The sequence below is a fragment of the Oncorhynchus mykiss genome, chromosome 3, assembly GCF_057628025.1.
Source record: "Oncorhynchus mykiss isolate SJ-2025 chromosome 3, ASM5762802v1, whole genome shotgun sequence".
Taxonomy (NCBI): Eukaryota; Metazoa; Chordata; class Actinopteri; order Salmoniformes; family Salmonidae; genus Oncorhynchus; species Oncorhynchus mykiss.
The window spans coordinates 92,552,322-92,570,235 of NC_143024.1; the positions used below are offsets into that span (position 1 = coordinate 92,552,322).

A 17,914-nucleotide genomic window follows, 5' to 3' on the forward strand; every position below is an offset into this window, starting at 1 on the left:
TCACCATACCTTCTCTGCTATGCAATCTGGTTTCAGAGCTGGTCATGGGTGCACCTCAGCCACGCTCAAGGTCCTAAATGATATCTTAACCGCCATCGATAAGAAACATTACTGCGCAGCCGTATTCATTGATCTGGCCAAGGCTTTCGACTTTTGTCAATCACCACATTCTCATCGGCAGACTCGACAGCCTTGGTTTCTCAAATGATTGCCTCGCCTGGTTCACCAACTACTTCTCTGATAGAGTTCAGTGTGTCAAATCGGAGGGTCTGCTGTCCGGACCTCTGGCAGTCTCTATGGGGGTGCCACAGGGTTCAATTCTTGGACCGACTCTCTTCTCTGTATACATCAATGAGGTCGCTCTTGCTGCTGGTGAGTCTCTGATCCACCTCTACGCAGACGACACCATTCTGTATACTTCTGGCACTTCTTTGGACACTGTTAACAAACCTCCAGGCAAGCTTCAATGCCATACAACTCTCCTTCCGTGGCCTCCAATTGCTCTTAAATACAAGTAAAACTAAATGCATGCTCTTCAACCGATCGCTACCTGTACCTACCCGCCTGTCCAACATTACTACTCTGGACGGCTCCGACTTAGAATACGTGGACAACTACAAATACTTAGGTGTCTGGTTAGACTGTAAACTCTCCTTCCAGACCCATATCAAACATCTCAAATCCAAAGTTAAATCTAGAATTGGCTTCCTATTTCGCAACAAAGCATCCTTCACTCATGCTGCCAAACATACCCTTGTAAAACTGACCATCCTACCAATCCTCGACTTCGGCGATGTCATTTACAAAATAGCCTCCAATGCCCTAATCAACAAATTGGATGCAGTCTATCACAGTGCAATCCGTTTTGTCACCAAAGCCCCATATACTACCCACCATTGCGACCTGTACGCTCTCGTTGTGCTGGCCCTCGCTTCATACTCGTCGCCAAACCCACTGGCTCCATGTCATCTACAAGACCCTGCTAGGTAAAGTCCCCCCTTATCTCAGCTCGCTGGTCACCATTGCATCTCCCACCTGTAGCACACGCTCCAGCAGGTATATCTCTCTAGTCACCCCCAAAACCAATTCTTTCTTTGGCCGCCTCTCCTTCCAGTTCTCTGCTGCCAATGACTGGAACAAACTACAAAAATCTCTGAAACTGGAAACACTTATCTCCCTCACTAGCTTTAAGCACCAACTGTCAGAGCAGCTCACAGATTACTGCACCTGTACATAGCCCACCTATAATTTAGCCCAAACAACTACCTCTTTTCCCTACTGTATTTAATTTATTTAGTTTGCTCCTTTGCACCCCCATTATTTTTATTTCTACTTTGCACATTCTCCCATTGCAAATCTACCATTCCAGTGTTTTACATGCTATATTGTATCTACTTTGCCACCATGGCCTTTTTGCCTTTACCTCCCTTATCTCACCTCATTTGCTCACATCGTATATAGACTTGTTTATACTGTATTATTGACTGTATGTTTGTTTTATTCCATGTGTAACTCTGTGTCGTTGTATGTGTCGAACTGCTTTGCTTTATCTTGGCCAGGTCGCAATTGTAAATGAGAACTTGTTCTCAACTAGCCTACCCGGTTAAATAAAGGTGTTCTCAACTAGCCTACCCGGTTAAATAAAGGTGTTCTCAACTAGCCTACCCGGTTAAATAAAGGTGTTCTCAACTAGCCTACCCGGTTAAATAAAGGTGTTCTCAACTAGCCTACCCGGTTAAATAAAGGTGTTCTCAACTAGCCTACCCGGTTAAATAAAGGTGTTCTCAACTAGCCTACCCGGTTAAATAAAGGTGTTCTCAACTAGCCTACCCGGTTAAATAAAGGTGTTCTCAACTAGCCTACCCGGTTAAATAAAGGTGTTCTCAACTAGCCTACCCGGTTAAATAAAGGTGTTCTCAACTAGCCTACCCGGTTAAATAAAGGTGTTCTCAACTAGCCTACCCGGTTAAATAAAGGTGTTCTCAACTAGCCTACCCGGTTAAATAAAGGTGTTCTCAACTAGCCTACCTGGTTAAATAAAGGTGTTCTCAACTAGCCTACCTGGTTAAATAAAGGTGTTCTCAACTAGCCTACCTGGTTAAATAAAGGTGTTCTCAACTAGCCTACCTGGTTAAATAAAGGTGTTCTCAACTAGCCTACCTGGTTAAATAAAGGTGTTCTCAACTAGCCTACCTGGTTAAATAAAGGTGTTCTCAACTAGCCTACCTGGTTAAATAAAGGTGTTCTCAACTAGCCTACCTGGTTAAATAAAGGTGTTCTCAACTAGCCTACCTGGTTAAATAAAGGTGTTCTCAACTAGCCTACCTGGTTAAATAAAGGTGTTCTCAACTAGCCTACCTGGTTAAATAAAGGTGTTCTCAACTAGCCTACCTGGTTAAATAAGGGTGTTCTCAACTAGCCTAGCTGGTTAAATAAAGGTGTTCTCAACTAGCCTACCTGGTTAAATAAAGGTGTTCTCAACTAGCCTACCTGGTTAAATAAAGGTGTTCTCAACTAGCCTACCTGGTTAAATAAAGGTGTTCTCAACTAGCCTACCTGGTTAAATAAAGGTGTTCTCAACTAGCCTACCTGGTTAAATAAAGGTGTTCTCAACTAGCCTACCTGGTTAAATAAAGGTGTTCTCAACTAGCCTACCTGGTTAAATAAAGGTGTTCTCAACTAGCCTACCTGGTTAAATAAAGGTGTTCTCAACTAGCCTACCTGGTTAAATAAAGGTGTTCTCAACTAGCCTACCTGGTTAAATAAAGGTGTTCTCAACTAGCCTACCTGGTTAAATAAAGGTGTTCTCAACTAGCCTACCTGGTTAAATAAAGGTGTTCTCAACTAGCCTACCCGGTTAAATAAAGGTGTTCTCAACTAGCCTACCTGGTTAAATAAAGGTGTTCTCAACTAGCCTACCTGGTTAAATAAAGGTGTTCTCAACTAGCCTACCTGGTTAAATAAAGGTGAAATAAATAAAATAAAAAATTATTATGCTGCAGACTAGGCCCAGAGAACCTCTCGAGATACACAGCAAAATGCGACTGCAAACAAGACAACCCGGGAACACCAGAGACTCGTGGGGGAAACATCCCTTTCCTGCAGTCCTAAGTCAGTAGAGGCCTTGAGATGCTGCTTCTGCTGGTCATAAAATGGCCTCTCTTGGCATGATGTGACCGGCTCTTCAAGAAAAACTCTAAAAAGGGTCAATCAAAAACGTACTGATGGGAGCTGACTATTCACAGGCTGGTCCATCCTTCTTCACAGCCAGGCACCCACCCACACCTATTGACTCACACCCCCCATGCACACGCTTTGCAGGCACTTCACACATACCAGTATACAATGAGGCCGAAAGACATAGAAAGTGCCTCCACTCTCCATACACATAATAACCCTCCCCGGATAGGTCTATTTCTATAGATAAAGACATAGAAAGTGCCTCCACTCTCCATACACATAATAACCCTCCCCGGATAGGTCTATTTCTATAGATAAAGACATAGAAAGTGCCTCCACTCTCCATACACATAATAACCCTCCCCGGATAGGTCTATTTCGATAGATAAAGACATAGAAAGTGCCTCCACTGTCCATACACATAATAACCCTCCCCGGATAGGTCTATTTCTATAGATAAAGACATAGAAAGTGATTTTCTTGCAGCTCCACATGTGTCATTCCAGGAATAAAAGTCTAGGTAGGCACAGCGAGACCAGAACTCCACCTAGCAACAACAACACATCAATGTCACATGAAACCGTATGTTTCTTTGTCGTGGCTAGTTGCCGGGACTGTTTGTGCTTTAGTCGTCAACTTCTCTTTCATTTATAGCCATCTTAAACATTCCTGAAGAATTACAAAAGATAAAACGGCAACATTTCTTTCTGCGTTCATAGTTGATATAATAATATAATACAATACAACGTGTTCTGTCAGAAAAAGCATAGAGAATAACAAACAATGAAATCCTTATAAAATCAGTAAACTCTACAAGCATTGTGTGGGTAAGTGCATTGTAGCCTGAGGCGAGGAACCACTTTCCTCTCCCCCAATGAGCTTTGAGAGGGAAGTGAGGAATGGGGGAAAGAAGAGGAGAATCTCAATTGCATTTTGCTGATTCCTCACAACCCATTGGATAAGATGACAACAGGGGAGGGACCTCTGACCTTCTCATCCAATGGGTTTTGATGGAGGAGAAAAGGAGAGAGGATGCAATGAATCAAGGAAAATGCCATTGAGATACTCCCAAGGACAGAGGAAGCAAGTATTTGCTATTGAAGCCCTCATGCTGTCATTGTCATGTTAAATCACTGTATTAAAAAAAAAAAAAAATGTTTTTAAATACCTCGTTTATATCCCTGAGCCTCCATTGGCCCTTAAAAAGCTTAGTCGGATAGTGTGGGTGTTTGGAAACACATTAAGATATTTACATACACAGCTCAGATTGGCTGATAGAATGGTCTTGAGCCCACCCCCTTACCCAGATGAACAGTAATTGGTCTATTATAAATCAGATTACATTGTGAGGTCACGTGTGTCATAAATTCCATCCCACCTGAACAGGATGAAATTCCGGGCCTTTTATTCCCCAAACAGCACTTACACAAAAAGGGAATCATCATTTTCACAATTTGTGTTATTATAAAGCGTTATTTATAATAACACAAATTAGTGTTTTGAATTATTATTTTTATTTTTTATATTACAGGAACATGAGCCGCCCCTTGAAAATTGCAAGATTGACTGAGCTACCATAATACCCATAATACCCTTGTCCTGTCCAGACTGACTGAGCTACCATAGTACCCATGTCCTGTCCAGACTGACTGAGCTACCATAGTACCCATGTCCTGTCCAGACTGACTGAGCTACCATAGTACCCATGTCCTGTCCAGACTAACTGAGCTACCATAGTACCCATGTCCTGTCCAGACTGACTGAGCTACCATAATACCCATGTCCTGTCCAGACTGACTGAGCTACCATAATAATACCCATATCCTGTCCAGACTGACTGGGCTACCATAATACCCAAGTCCTGTCCAGACTGACTGAGCTACCATAATACCCATGTCCTGTCCAGACTGACTGAGCTACCATAATACCATAGTACCCATGTCCTGTCCAGACTGACTGAGCTACCATAGTACCCATGTCCTGTCCAGACTGACTGAGCTACCATAGTAACCATGTCCTGTCCAGACTGACTGAGCTACCATAATACCCATGTCCTGTCCAGACTGACTGAGCTACCATAATACCCATAGTACCCATGTCCTGTCCAGACTGACTGAGCTACCATAGTAACCATGTCCTGTCCAGACTGACTGAGCTACCATAATACCCATGTCCTGTCCAGACTGACTGAGCTACCATAATAATACCCATAATACCCTTGTCCTGTCCAGACTGACTGAGATACCATAATAATACCCATGATACCCATGTCCTGTCCAGACTGACTGAGCTACCATAATAATACCCATAATACCCATGTCCAGTCCAGACTGACTGAGCTACCATAATAATACCCATAATACCCATGTCCTGTCCAGACTGACTGAGCTAGAATAATACCCATGTCCTGTCCAGACTGACTGAGCTACCATAATACCCATAATACCCATGTCCTGTCCAGACTGACTGAGCTACCATAATACCCATAATACCCATGTCCTGTCCAGACTGACTGAGCTACCATAATACCCATAATACCCTTGTCCTGTCCAGACTGACTGAGCTACCATAATACCCATAATACCCATGTCCTGTCCAGACTGACTGAGCTACCATAATACCCATGTCCTGTCCAGACTGACTGAGCTACCATAATACCCTTGTCCTGTCCAGACTGACTGAGCTACCATAATAATACCCATAATACCCATATCCTGTCCAGACTGACTGGGCTACCATAATACCAAAGTCCTGTCCAGACTGACTGAGCTACCATAATAATACCCATAATACCCATGTCCTGTCCAGACTAACTGAGCTACCATAATACCCATAATACCCATGCCCTGTCCAGACTGACTGAGCTACCATAATAATACCCATAATACCCATGTCCTGTCCAGACTAACTGAGCTACCATAATAATACCCATAATACCCGTGTCCTGTCCAGACTGACTGAGCTACCATAGTACCCATAATACCCTTGTCCTGTCCAGACTGACTGAGCTACCATAGTACCCATGTCCTGTCCAGACTGACTGAGCTACCATATTACCCATGTCCTGTCCAGACTAACTGAGCTACCATAATACCCATAGTACCCATGTCCTGTCCAGACTGACTGAGCTACCATAATACCCATATCCTGTCCAGACTGACTGAGCTACCATAATACCCATATCCTGTCCAGACTGACTGAGCTACCATAGTACCCATGTCCTGTCCAGACTGACTGAGCTACCATAGTACCCATGTCCTGTCCAGACTGACTGAGCTACCATAATACCCATATCCTGTCCAGACTGACTGAGCTACCATAGTACCCATGTCCTGTACAGACTGACTGAGCTACCATAGTACCCATGTCCTGTCCAGACTGACTGAGCTACCATAGTACCCATGTCCTGTCCAGACTGACTGAGCTACCATAGTACCCATGTCCTGTCCAGACTGACTGAGCTACCATAGTACCCATGTCCTGTCCAGACTGACTGAGCTACCATAGTACCCATGTCCTGTCCAGACTGACTGAGCTACCATAATACCCATGTCCTGTCCAGACTGACTGAGCTACCATAATACCCATATCCTGTCCAGACTGACTGAGCTACCATAGTACCCATGTCCTGTACAGACTGACTGAGCTACCATAGTACCCATGTCCTGTCCAGACTGACTGAGCTACCATAATAGCCATAGTACCCATGTCCTGTCCAGACTGACTGAGCTACCATAGTACCCATGTCCTGTCCAGACTGACTGAGCTACCATAGTACCCATGTCCTGTCCAGACTGACTGAGCTACCATAATACCCATGTCCTGTCCAGACTGACTGAGCTACCATAATACCCATATCCTGTCCAGACTGACTGAGCTACCATAGTACCCATGTCCTGTACAGACTGACTGAGCTACCATAGTACCCATGTCCTGTCCAGACTGACTGAGCTACCATAATAGCCATAGTACCCATGTCCTGTCCAGACTGACTGAGCTACCATAGTACCCATGTCCTGTCCAGACTGACTGAGCTACCATAGTATCCATGTCCTGTCCAGAAACAACCTCTAACTAGGAATAATAAAGGGGCTTTGTGTCGTTTCTGGACAGGATCCCACAACCCTCTGAGTGTTTGCTGGACCAACAACACGATTCGAAGGCAATGGTTGGATGTTTAATTTCATTGCCCCACACACACACACACACGGGTATCTGGGGTACATTCGTTAAAGCAGTAAAAAATGAGACATTTACATATCTACTATTAACACACTAGCTTCATTCCAGCTAGTTAGGTGTGGAAATTGACTGACTGTAGCATATCTTTAGTCTTTTTAAAATTTTTTACATTTATTTTACCTTTATTTAACTAGTCAGTTAAAGAACAAATTCTTATTTTCAATGACGGCCTAGGAACAGTGGGTTAACTGGCCTAGGAACAGTGGGTTAACTGCCTGTTCAGGGGCAGAACGACAGATGTCAGCTCGGGGATTTGAACTTGCAACCTTCCGGTTACTAGTCCAACACTCTAACCACTAGGCTACCCTGCCGCCTCTACACTCTAACCACTAGGCTACCCTGCCGCCTCTACACTCTAACCACTAGGCTACCCTGCCGCCTCTACACTCTAACTACTAGGCTACCCTGCCACCCCTACACTCTAACCACTAGGCTACCCTGCCGCCTTTACACTCTAACCACTAGGCTAACCTGCCTCCTCTACACTCTAACCACTAGGCTACCCTGCCGCCTTTACACTCTAACCACTAGGCTACCCTGCCGCCTTTACACTCTAACCACTAGGCTACCCTGCCACCCCTACACTCTAACCACTAGGCTACCCTGCCTCCTCTACACTCTAACCACTAGGCTACCCTGCCGCCTTTACACTCTAACCACTAGGCTACCCTGCCGCCTCTACACTCTAACCACTAGGCTACCCTGCCGCCTCTACACTCTAACCACTAGGCTACCCTGCCGCCTCTACACTCTAACCACTAGGCTACCCTGCCGCCTCTACACTCTAACCACTAGTCTACCCTGCCGCCTCTACACTCTAACCACTAGGCTACCCTGCCACCCCTACACTCTAACCACTAGGCTACCCTGCCTCCTCTACACTCTAACCACTAGGCTACCCTGCCGCCTTTACACTCTAACCACTAGGCTACCCTGCCTCCTCTACACTCTAACCACTAGGCTACCCTGCCGCCTTTACACTCTAACCACTAGGCTACCCTGCCACCCCTACACTCTAACCACTAGGCTACCCTGCCTCCTCTACACTCTAACCACTAGGCTACCCTGCCTCCTCTACACTCTAACCACTAGGCTACCCTGCCGCCTTTACACTCTAACCACTAGGCTACCCTGCCTCCTCTACACTCTAACCACTAGGCTACCCTGCCGCCTTTACACTCTAACCACTAGGCTACCCTGCCGCCTTTACACTCTAACCACTAGGCTACCCTGCCGCCTTTACACTCTAACCACTAGGCTACCCTGCCACCCCTACACTCTAACCACTAGGCTACCCTGCCGCCTCTACACTCTAACCACTAGGCTACCCTGCCGCCTCTACACTCTAACCACTAGGCTACCCTGCCATCCCTACACTCTAACCACTAGGCTACCCTGCCTCCTCTACACTCTAACCACTAGGCTACCCTGCCGCCTTTACACTCTAACCACTAGGCTACCCTGCCTCCTCTACACTCTAACCACTAGGCTACCCTGCCGCCTTTACACTCTAACCACTAGGCTACCCTGCCGCCTTTACACTCTAACCACTAGGCTACCCTGCCACCCCTACACTCTAACCACTAGGCTACCCTGCCTCTTCTACACTCTAACCACTAGGCTACCCTGCCTCCTCTACACTCTAACCACTAGGCTACCCTGCCGCCTTTACACTCTAACCACTAGGCTACCCTGCCGCCTCTACACTCTAACCACTAGGCTACCCTGCCGCCTCTACACTCTAACCACTAGGCTACCCTGCCGCCTCTACACTCTAACCACTAGGTTACCCTACCACCTCTACACTCTAACCACTAGGCTACCCTACCACCCCTACACTCTAACCACTAGACTACCTGCCTCCTCTACACTCTAACCACTAGACTACCCTGCCGCCTTTACACTCTAACCACTAGGCTACCCTGCCGCCTCTACACTCTAACCACTAGGTTACCCTGCCGCCTCTACACTCTAACCACTAGGCTACGCTGCCACCTCTACACTCTAACCACTAGGTTACCCTGCCGCCTCTACACTCTAACCACTAGGCTACCCTGCCGCCTCTACACTCTAACCACTAGGTTACCCTGCCGCCTCTACACTCTAACCACTAGGCTACCATGCCGCCCCGGGGGCACCAATAAATACTGCTGTTTTGGCTGTATGGCGTCATTGAATGAATGATGCCATAATATAGCGCACGTTAAAACTAACGTTAATACTACTTCACGACAGTGTTACCGTTATCAGGTCCGTTACGTTAACAGCATCATTCGTACCAAGGCTGCTCGTATCATAGACCACAATTCAACTGTGGTACAAATCGGGCACGTAAAATAGCCTGCTAAAACTGGAGGTGCTTTTCTTCATGTTCTTTCCTTGAGTTGAGCTGACACCCTGTGCTGTGGAGAAACAGCAGTGCCTGGATGTTGCGCCAACAACAAAACACACCAGATAGACCAAGCAAACGAACCCAGAACTGACATGAACTAAACTCATATTGATGTTTTGGAGCTGGAGAGAGAGAGAGAGAGAAAAATCTACTGCAGATTGGAGGTCCTGAATTTACAAAAAGAGCTACTGTGAATTCATTATTTATTAAAACAATCCATTCCCAAGCAATTGGGGGGGCCCTCCTCAGATAGGCCCTCCTCTACAGTCCCCTCTGGGCAGGCCCTCCTCTACAGTCCCCTCTGGGCAGGCCCTCCTCTACAGTCCCCTCTGGGCAGGCCCTCCTCTACAGTCCCCTCTGGGCAGGCCCTCCTCTACAGTCCCCTCTGGGCAGGCCCTCCTCTACAGTCCCCTCTGGGCAGGCCCTCCTCTACAGTCCCCTCTGGGCAGGCCCTCCTCTACTGTCCCCTCTGGGCAGGCCCTCCTCTACAGTCCCCTCTGGGCAGGCCCTCCTCTACAGTCCCCTCTGGGCAGGCCCTCCTCTACAGTCCCCTCTGGGCAGGCCCTCCTCTACAGTCCCCTCTGGGCAGGCCCTCCTCTACAGTCCCCTCTGGGCAGGCCCTCCTCTACAGTCCCCTCTGGGCAGGCCCTCCTCTACAGTCCCCTCTGGGCAGGCCCTCCTCTACAGTCCCCTCTGGGCAGGCCCTCCTCTACAGTCCCCTCTGGGCAGGCCCTCCTCTACAGTCCCCTCTGGGCAGGCCCTCCTCTACAGTCCCCTCTGGGCAGGCCCTCCTCTACAGTCCCCTCTGGGCAGGCCCTCCTCTACAGTCCCCTCTGGGCAGGCCCTCCTCTACAGTCCCCTCTGGGCAGGCCCTCCTCTACAGTCCCCTCTGGGCAGGCCCTCCTCTACAGTCCCCTCTGGGCAGGCCCTCCTCTACAGTCCCCTCGGGCAGGCCCTCCTCTACAGTCCCCTCGGGCAGGCCCTCCTCTACAGTCCCCTCGGGCAGGCCCTCCTCTACAGTCCCCTCGGGCAGGCCCTCCTCTACAGTCCCCTCGGGCAGGCCCTCCTCTACAGTCCCCTCGGGCAGGCCCTCCTCTACAGTCCCCTCGGGCAGGCCCTCCTCTACAGTCCCCTCGGGCAGGCCCTCCTCTACAGTCCCCTCGGGCAGGCCCTCCTCTACAGTCCCCTCGGGCAGGCCCTCCTCTACAGTCCCCTCGGGCAGGCCCTCCTCTACAGTCCCCTCGGGCAGGCCTTCCTCTACAGTCCCCTCTGGGCAGGCCTTCCTCTACAGTCCCCTCTGGGCAGGCCTTCCTCTACAGTCCCCTCTGGGCAGGCCCTCCTCTACAGTCCCCTCTGGGCAGGCCCTCCTCTACAGTCCCCTCTGGGCAGGCCCTCCTCTACAGTCCCCTCTGGGCAGGCCCTCCTCTACAGTCCCCTCTGGGCAGGCCCTCCTCTACAGTCCCCTCTGGCAGGCCCTCCTCTACAGTCCCCTCGGGCAGGCCCTCCTCTACAGTCCCCTCGGGCAGGCCCTCCTCTACAGTCCCCTCGGGCAGGCCCTCCTCTACAGTCCCCTCGGGCAGGCCCTCCTCTACAGTCCCCTCGGGCAGGCCCTCCTCTACAGTCCCCTCGGGCAGGCCCTCCTCTACAGTCCCCTCGGGCAGGCCCTCCTCTACAGTCCCCTCGGGCAGGCCCTCCTCTACAGTCCCCTCGGGCAGGCCCTCCTCTACAGTCCCCTCGGGCAGGCCTTCCTCTACAGTCCCCTCTGGGCAGGCCTTCCTCTACAGTCCCCTCTGGGCAGGCCTTCCTCTACAGTCCCCTCTGGGCAGGCCTTCCTCTACAGTACCCTCTGGGCAGGCACTCCTATACAGTACCCTCTGGGCAGGCACTCCTATACAGTACCCTCTGGGCAGGCACTCCTATACAGTACCCTCTGGGCAGGCCCTCCTCTACAGTCCCCTCGGGCAGGCCCTCCTCTACAGTCCCCTCGGGCAGGCCCTCCTCTACAGTCCCCTCGGGCAGGCCCTCCTCTACAGTCCCCTCGGGTAGGCCCTCCACAGTCTCCTCGGGTAGGACCTCCACAGTCTCCTCGGGTAGGACCTCCACAGTCTCCTCAGGTAAGTCATCTCCTTGTCCCCTGCCAAAGTTCTACAGTACCTCCACTGCAATAACGAGTCCAAAAAGATCCACATCCGCCATCTGGAAAAATCCGGTTGCGTAGAACCTTAGGCGCTGAAGTAGTGTGTGTCCAGCCTCGTTCATATCACTCCCATGCTTAATGGTTGGCGCAACCTTTTCTTTCCAGTTGCATTACAAGAGTCCATGGAGAAGCGGTATCTCCTTGAAAACTCATCATTATCATAAAGCTCAACGGGATTCAACCTGTCTGTAATTATTCTCTGAGGAACTCTTGTCGTTTTGGTCTCTTCAGGGTAGATATGCTGCCCTTTTAAAATCAGTTCAACCACCTCAAGAACCAGTTTAGAATTAACCTCTAGTCTAGGTTTATATTAAAATGTATCTAGGTTTTAAAGTGAAAACTAAATTTAGATTTAGAGAAAGGAATTTAACTAGTATTAATTTAAAACTAGGTTTAAAATTTGGTGCAACAAGATGAAAAGATAAAACATTGATTTAATCCAGCTTAAAGAGCTAATCCATGTTGGTGCAACCTACCCCAAATGTTCTGTCCTTCCAGATGAACATTAATTCCCTCACCTTGGCCGTTGTTAAATCGCGTGCAGTATCACACCAGCTCTTTATCACTTGACTGTCATTCAGAAAATCATTTCCTGAACCAGTTGATGTTGTGTGATAATGTCCCCGTGTAACTAAACAGCTAGACATCATTCTCGTATGATTAAATCTTGTTAAAAGTTACTATTTCTGTTAGAAGCATTTGGTTTTGCAATCGCGTTCATTATTTTGGGATGCGTGTCAATGAACTGGTTTCACACCGTAACATATGGCGATACGAACCGTTACGAGGTGTCAATGAACTGGTTTCACACCGTAACATACCAACCGTTACGAGGTGTCAATGAACTGGTTTCACACCGTAACATACCAACCGTTACGAGGTGTCAATGAACTGGTTTCACACCGTAACATACCAACCGTTACGAGGTGTCAATGAACTGGTTTCACATCGTAACATATGGCGATACGAACCGTTACGAGGTGTCAATGAACTGGTTTCACACCGTAACATACCAACCGTTACGAGGTGTCAATGAACTGGTTTCACACCGTAACATACCAACCGTTACGAGGTGTCAATGAACTGGTTTCACATCGTAACATATGGCGATACGAACCGTTACGAGGTGTCAATATACTGGTTTCACATCGTAACATACCAACCGTTACGAGGTGTCAATGAACTGGTTTCACATCGTAACATATGGCGATACGAACCGTTACGAGGTGTGAATGAACTGGTTTCACACCGTAACATACCAACCGTTACGAGGTGTCAATGAACTGGTTTCACACCGTAACATACCAACCGTTACGAGGTGTCAATGAACTGGTTTCACACCGTAATATACGGCGATACGAACCGTTACAATGAACTGGTTTCACACCGTAACATATGGCGATACGAACCGTTACGAGGTGTCAATGAACTGGTTTCACATCGTAACATACGGCGATACGAACCGTTACAATGAACTGGTTTCACATCGTAACATATGGCGATACGAACCGTTACAATGAACTGGTTTCACACCGTAACATACGGCGATACGAACCGTTACGAGGTGTCAATGAACTGGTTTCACATCGTAACATACGGCGATACGAACCGTTACAATGAACTGGTTTCACATCGTAACATATGGCGATACGAACCGTTACAATGAACTGGTTTCACACCGTAACATACGGCGATACGAACCGTTACAATGAACTGGTTTCGCACCGTAACATATGACGATACGAACCGTTACGAGGTGTCAATGAACTGGTTTCACACCGTAACATATGGCGATACGAACCGTTACAATGAACTGGTTTCACACCATAACATACGGCGATACGAACCGTTACGAGGTGTCAATGAACTGGTTTCACATCGTAACATACGGCGATACGAACCGTTACAATGAACTGGTTTCACACCGTAACATATGGCGATACGAACCGTTACAATGAACTGGTTTCACACCGTAACATACGGCGATACGAACCGTTACGAGGTGTCAATGAACTGGTTTCACATCGTAACATACGGCGATACGAACCGTTACAATGAACTGGTTTCACATCGTAACATATGGCGATACGAACCGTTACAATGAACTGGTTTCACACCGTAACATATGGCGATACGAACCGTTACGAGGTGTCAATGAACTGGTTTCACACCGTAACATACCAACCGTTACGAGGTATCAATGAACTGGTTTCACACCGTAACATACGGCGAAACGAACCGTTACGAGGTGTCAATGAATTGGTTTCACACCGTAACATACCAACCGTTACGAGGTGCCAATGAACTGGTTTCACACTGTAACATACCAACCGTTACGAGGTGTCAATGCACTGGTTTCACACCGTAACATATGGCGATACGAACCGTTACAATGAACTGGTTTCACACCGTAACATATGGCGATACAAACCTTTACGAGGTGTCAATGAACTGGTTTCACACCGTAACATATGGCGATACGAACCGTTACAATGAACTGGTTTCACACCGTAACATACGCCGATACGAACCGTTACGAGGTTACAATGAACTTCCGAGATCGGCATACAAATAAGAAGACCCACAGCAACATCCAATATAATATATAATAATATATAATAATATCCAAACATTATACAGGATCCAATTCAAAAGTGTAATTCAACTGTTAAATGCTAATGTACGATCTTTAGTCATTATGACAAATATGTACGGAAAGGTAGTGTTTTGTCACAGGATTTTGGACAAATCTGTGAAGACTAAGCATGAGAGAGGGTTTATAGGTTTTGATTCAATATATTGAATGTGTCTATGTTCCCCTTTTATATCTTAATGTATTCACATGAAGATAAAAAAAAAATGGGGGAAAACTATGTGAATTATTATCAATGACCTTATAAAGAGCTACAAATAGTTGTCCACAACAAGAAATGCTCACTGATCCCCTAGTTTATAGAAATACCCTGATACGCAGTCATTTGAGAGAGAGAGAACGAGCTAGAGCGCGCGCGCGAGAGCGAGAGAACGAGCTAGAGCGCGCGCAAGAGAGAGAACGAGCTAGAGGGGGAGAGAGAGAGAGAACGAGCTAGAGGGGGAGAGAGAGAGAGAACGAGCTAGAGGGGGAGAGAGAGAGAGAACGAGCTAGAGGGGGAGAGAGAGAGAGAACGAGCTAGAGGGGGAGAGAGAGAGAGAACGAGCTAGAGGGGGAGAGAGAGAGAGAACGAGCTAGAGGGGGGAGAGAGAGAACACGAGCTAGAGGGGGGAGAGAGAGAACGAGCTAGAGGGGGAGAGAGAGAGAGAACGAGCTAGAGGGGGGAGAGAGAGAACGAGCTAGAGGGGGGAGAGAGAGAGAACGAGCTAGAGGGGGAGAGAGAGAGAACGAGCTAGAGGGGGAGAGAGAGAGAACGAGCTAGAGGGGGAGAGAGAGAGAACGAGCTAGAGGGGGGAGAGAGAGAGAACGAGCTAGAGGGGGGAGAGAGAGAACGAGCTAGAGGAGGGAGAGAGAGAGAACGAGCTAGAGGAGGGAGAGAGAGAGAACGAGCTAGAGGGGGGAGAGAGAGAGAACGAGCTAGAGGGGGGAGAGAGAGAGAACGAGCTAGAGGGGGAGAGAGAGAGAACGAGCTAGAGTGGGGAGAGAGAGAGAACGAGCTAGAGGGGGAGAGAGAGAGAACGAGCTAGAGGGGGAGAGAGAGAGAACGAGCTAGAGGGGGAGAGAGAGAGAACGAGCTAGAGGGGGAGAGAGAGAGAACGAGCTAGAGGGGGAGAGAGAGAGAACGAGCTAGAGGGGGAGAGAGAGAGAACGAGCTAGAGTGGGGAGAGAGAGAGAACGAGCTAGAGGGGGAGAGAGAGAGCGAGCTAGAGTGGGGAGAGAGAGAACGAGCTAGAGTGGGGAGAGAGAGAGAACGAGCTAGAGTGGGGAGAGAGAGAGAACGAGCTAGAGGGGGAGAGAGAGAGAACGAGCTAGAGGGGGAGAGAGAGAGAACGAGCTAGAGGGGGAGAGAGAGAGAACGAGCTAGAGGGGGAGAGAGAGAGAACGAGCTAGAGTGGGGAGAGAGAGAGAACGAGCTAGAGTGGGGAGAGAGAACGAGCTAGAGTGGGGAGAGAGAACGAGCTAGAGTGGGGAGAGAGAGAACGAGCTAGAGTGGGGAGAGAGAGAGAACGAGCTAGAGTGGGGAGAGAGAGAGAACGAGCTAGAGTGGGGAGAGTCAGCTGCAGCAGTATTGAGTCATGTACAGGCTGCAGCATTGTGATGGAAGAGCTTTTTAATACTGCCTGCAGAGTTTAACAGTGTATGTATTCGGGCTGGGTATTGCCAGGGACCTCACGATACTCACGATTAGGCTTTTAGTGGTCATAAAATTGTGTCAGCTGTTTATTGTCATGCAAAAGACTGCCGGTCTCACAGTAATTGACCGTTAATGAACAAACACATTTAGCATCTCAAGGCCTTCATGCATAGCTGCCTAATACGTGATTTTGGAACGTCAACATTTATATAAAAAAATTAATAAAACAATGTAATATAAATCCATTAGGTTGAATAAAACATTATGATATGAAGAAAATGTATTTCAGGAGAAAAGAAAATCTGTCTATCCTCCATTCTGTAGGCTTGTTCATTTAGCTTTATAAGTACCAGTGCTATGATTTTAAAGAAGAATATCATTTTTTTATTTTATCTTTATTTAACTAGGCAAGTCAGTTAAGAACAAATTCTTTTTTCAATGACGGCCTAGGAACAGTGGGTTAAACTGCCTTGTTCAGGGGCAGAACGACAGATTTGTACCTTGTCAGCTCGGGGATTTGAACATGCAACCTTCCATTTACTAGTCCAACGCTCTAACCACTAGGCTACGCTGCCCCCTCTACACTCTAACCACTAGGCTACCCTGCCGCCTCTACACTCTAACCACTAGGCTACCCTGCCGCCTCTACACTCTAACCACTAGGCTACCTACCTCCTCTACACTCGAACCACTAGGCTACCCTAATTGAACTTAGCCTAATGAAATAGAAAGAAAGGTACATTCTGGAGTGAGTGAGTATATGAAGTGGTTATGTTGAGCGTGAAAGTGATCATTTGAAACGGGTCCTTTGTGGTAGATTTAAAGTTACATAATAATCACAACAACCATTTCTAAGATTTGACTGAGATACAGTTCAGAAGGAAATCAGAAATAAATGAATTAGGTCCTAATCTATGGATTTCACATAACTGGGAATACAGATGTGAATATGTTGGTCACAGATATAATACCTTTAAAAAACAAAAAGTAGGAGCATGGATCAGAAAAACCATTCAGTATCTGGTGTGAACACCATTTGCCTCATGCAGAGCAACATATCTCCTTCGCATCGAGTTGATCAGGCAGAGAGAACAGTCTATGACTTGGGTATCTTCAGTCTGACAACTTTCTGGGCCTTCCTCTGACACCGCCTAGTATATACAGTGGGGAGAACAAGTATTTGACACACTGCCGATTTTGCAGGTTTTCCTACTTACAAAGCATGTAGAGGTCTGTAATTATTATCATAGGTACACTTCAACTGTGAGAGACGGAATCTAAAACAAAAATCCAGAAAATCACGTTGTATGATTTTTAAGTAATTAATTAGAATTTTATTGCATGACATGAGTATTAAACTCATTGAGCTGATCCTGGGAGAACTGTAAACTGTTCATCAGGTCCTGGACCTCTCTGGTCAGGTCATCCATTATTTTATTTGTTGACTCCACCAGTAATTGAACACAACACTTGAAGCGATTTTCTTGTTGTAACAACTGCTTGACAAACTCCTTTGAAAGAGACACACCACTGTCCTCAACGGTACTCCCGCCGGCTTTGGTCTTTGTCATGGTAGCAACGTAGGCTACGCGGTTACTCCTCACAGTTTCAGACAGG

The 17,914-nt window shown here is 47.6% G+C and overlaps 1 protein-coding gene across 1 annotated transcript in view; it reads right to left on the reverse strand.

Moving 5' to 3' along the window:
- Positions 1 to 17,914, reverse strand: part of fhip1b (FHF complex subunit HOOK interacting protein 1B) — an 80,615-nt gene that overhangs the window by 35,183 nt on the left and 27,518 nt on the right. The window lies entirely within an intron of this gene.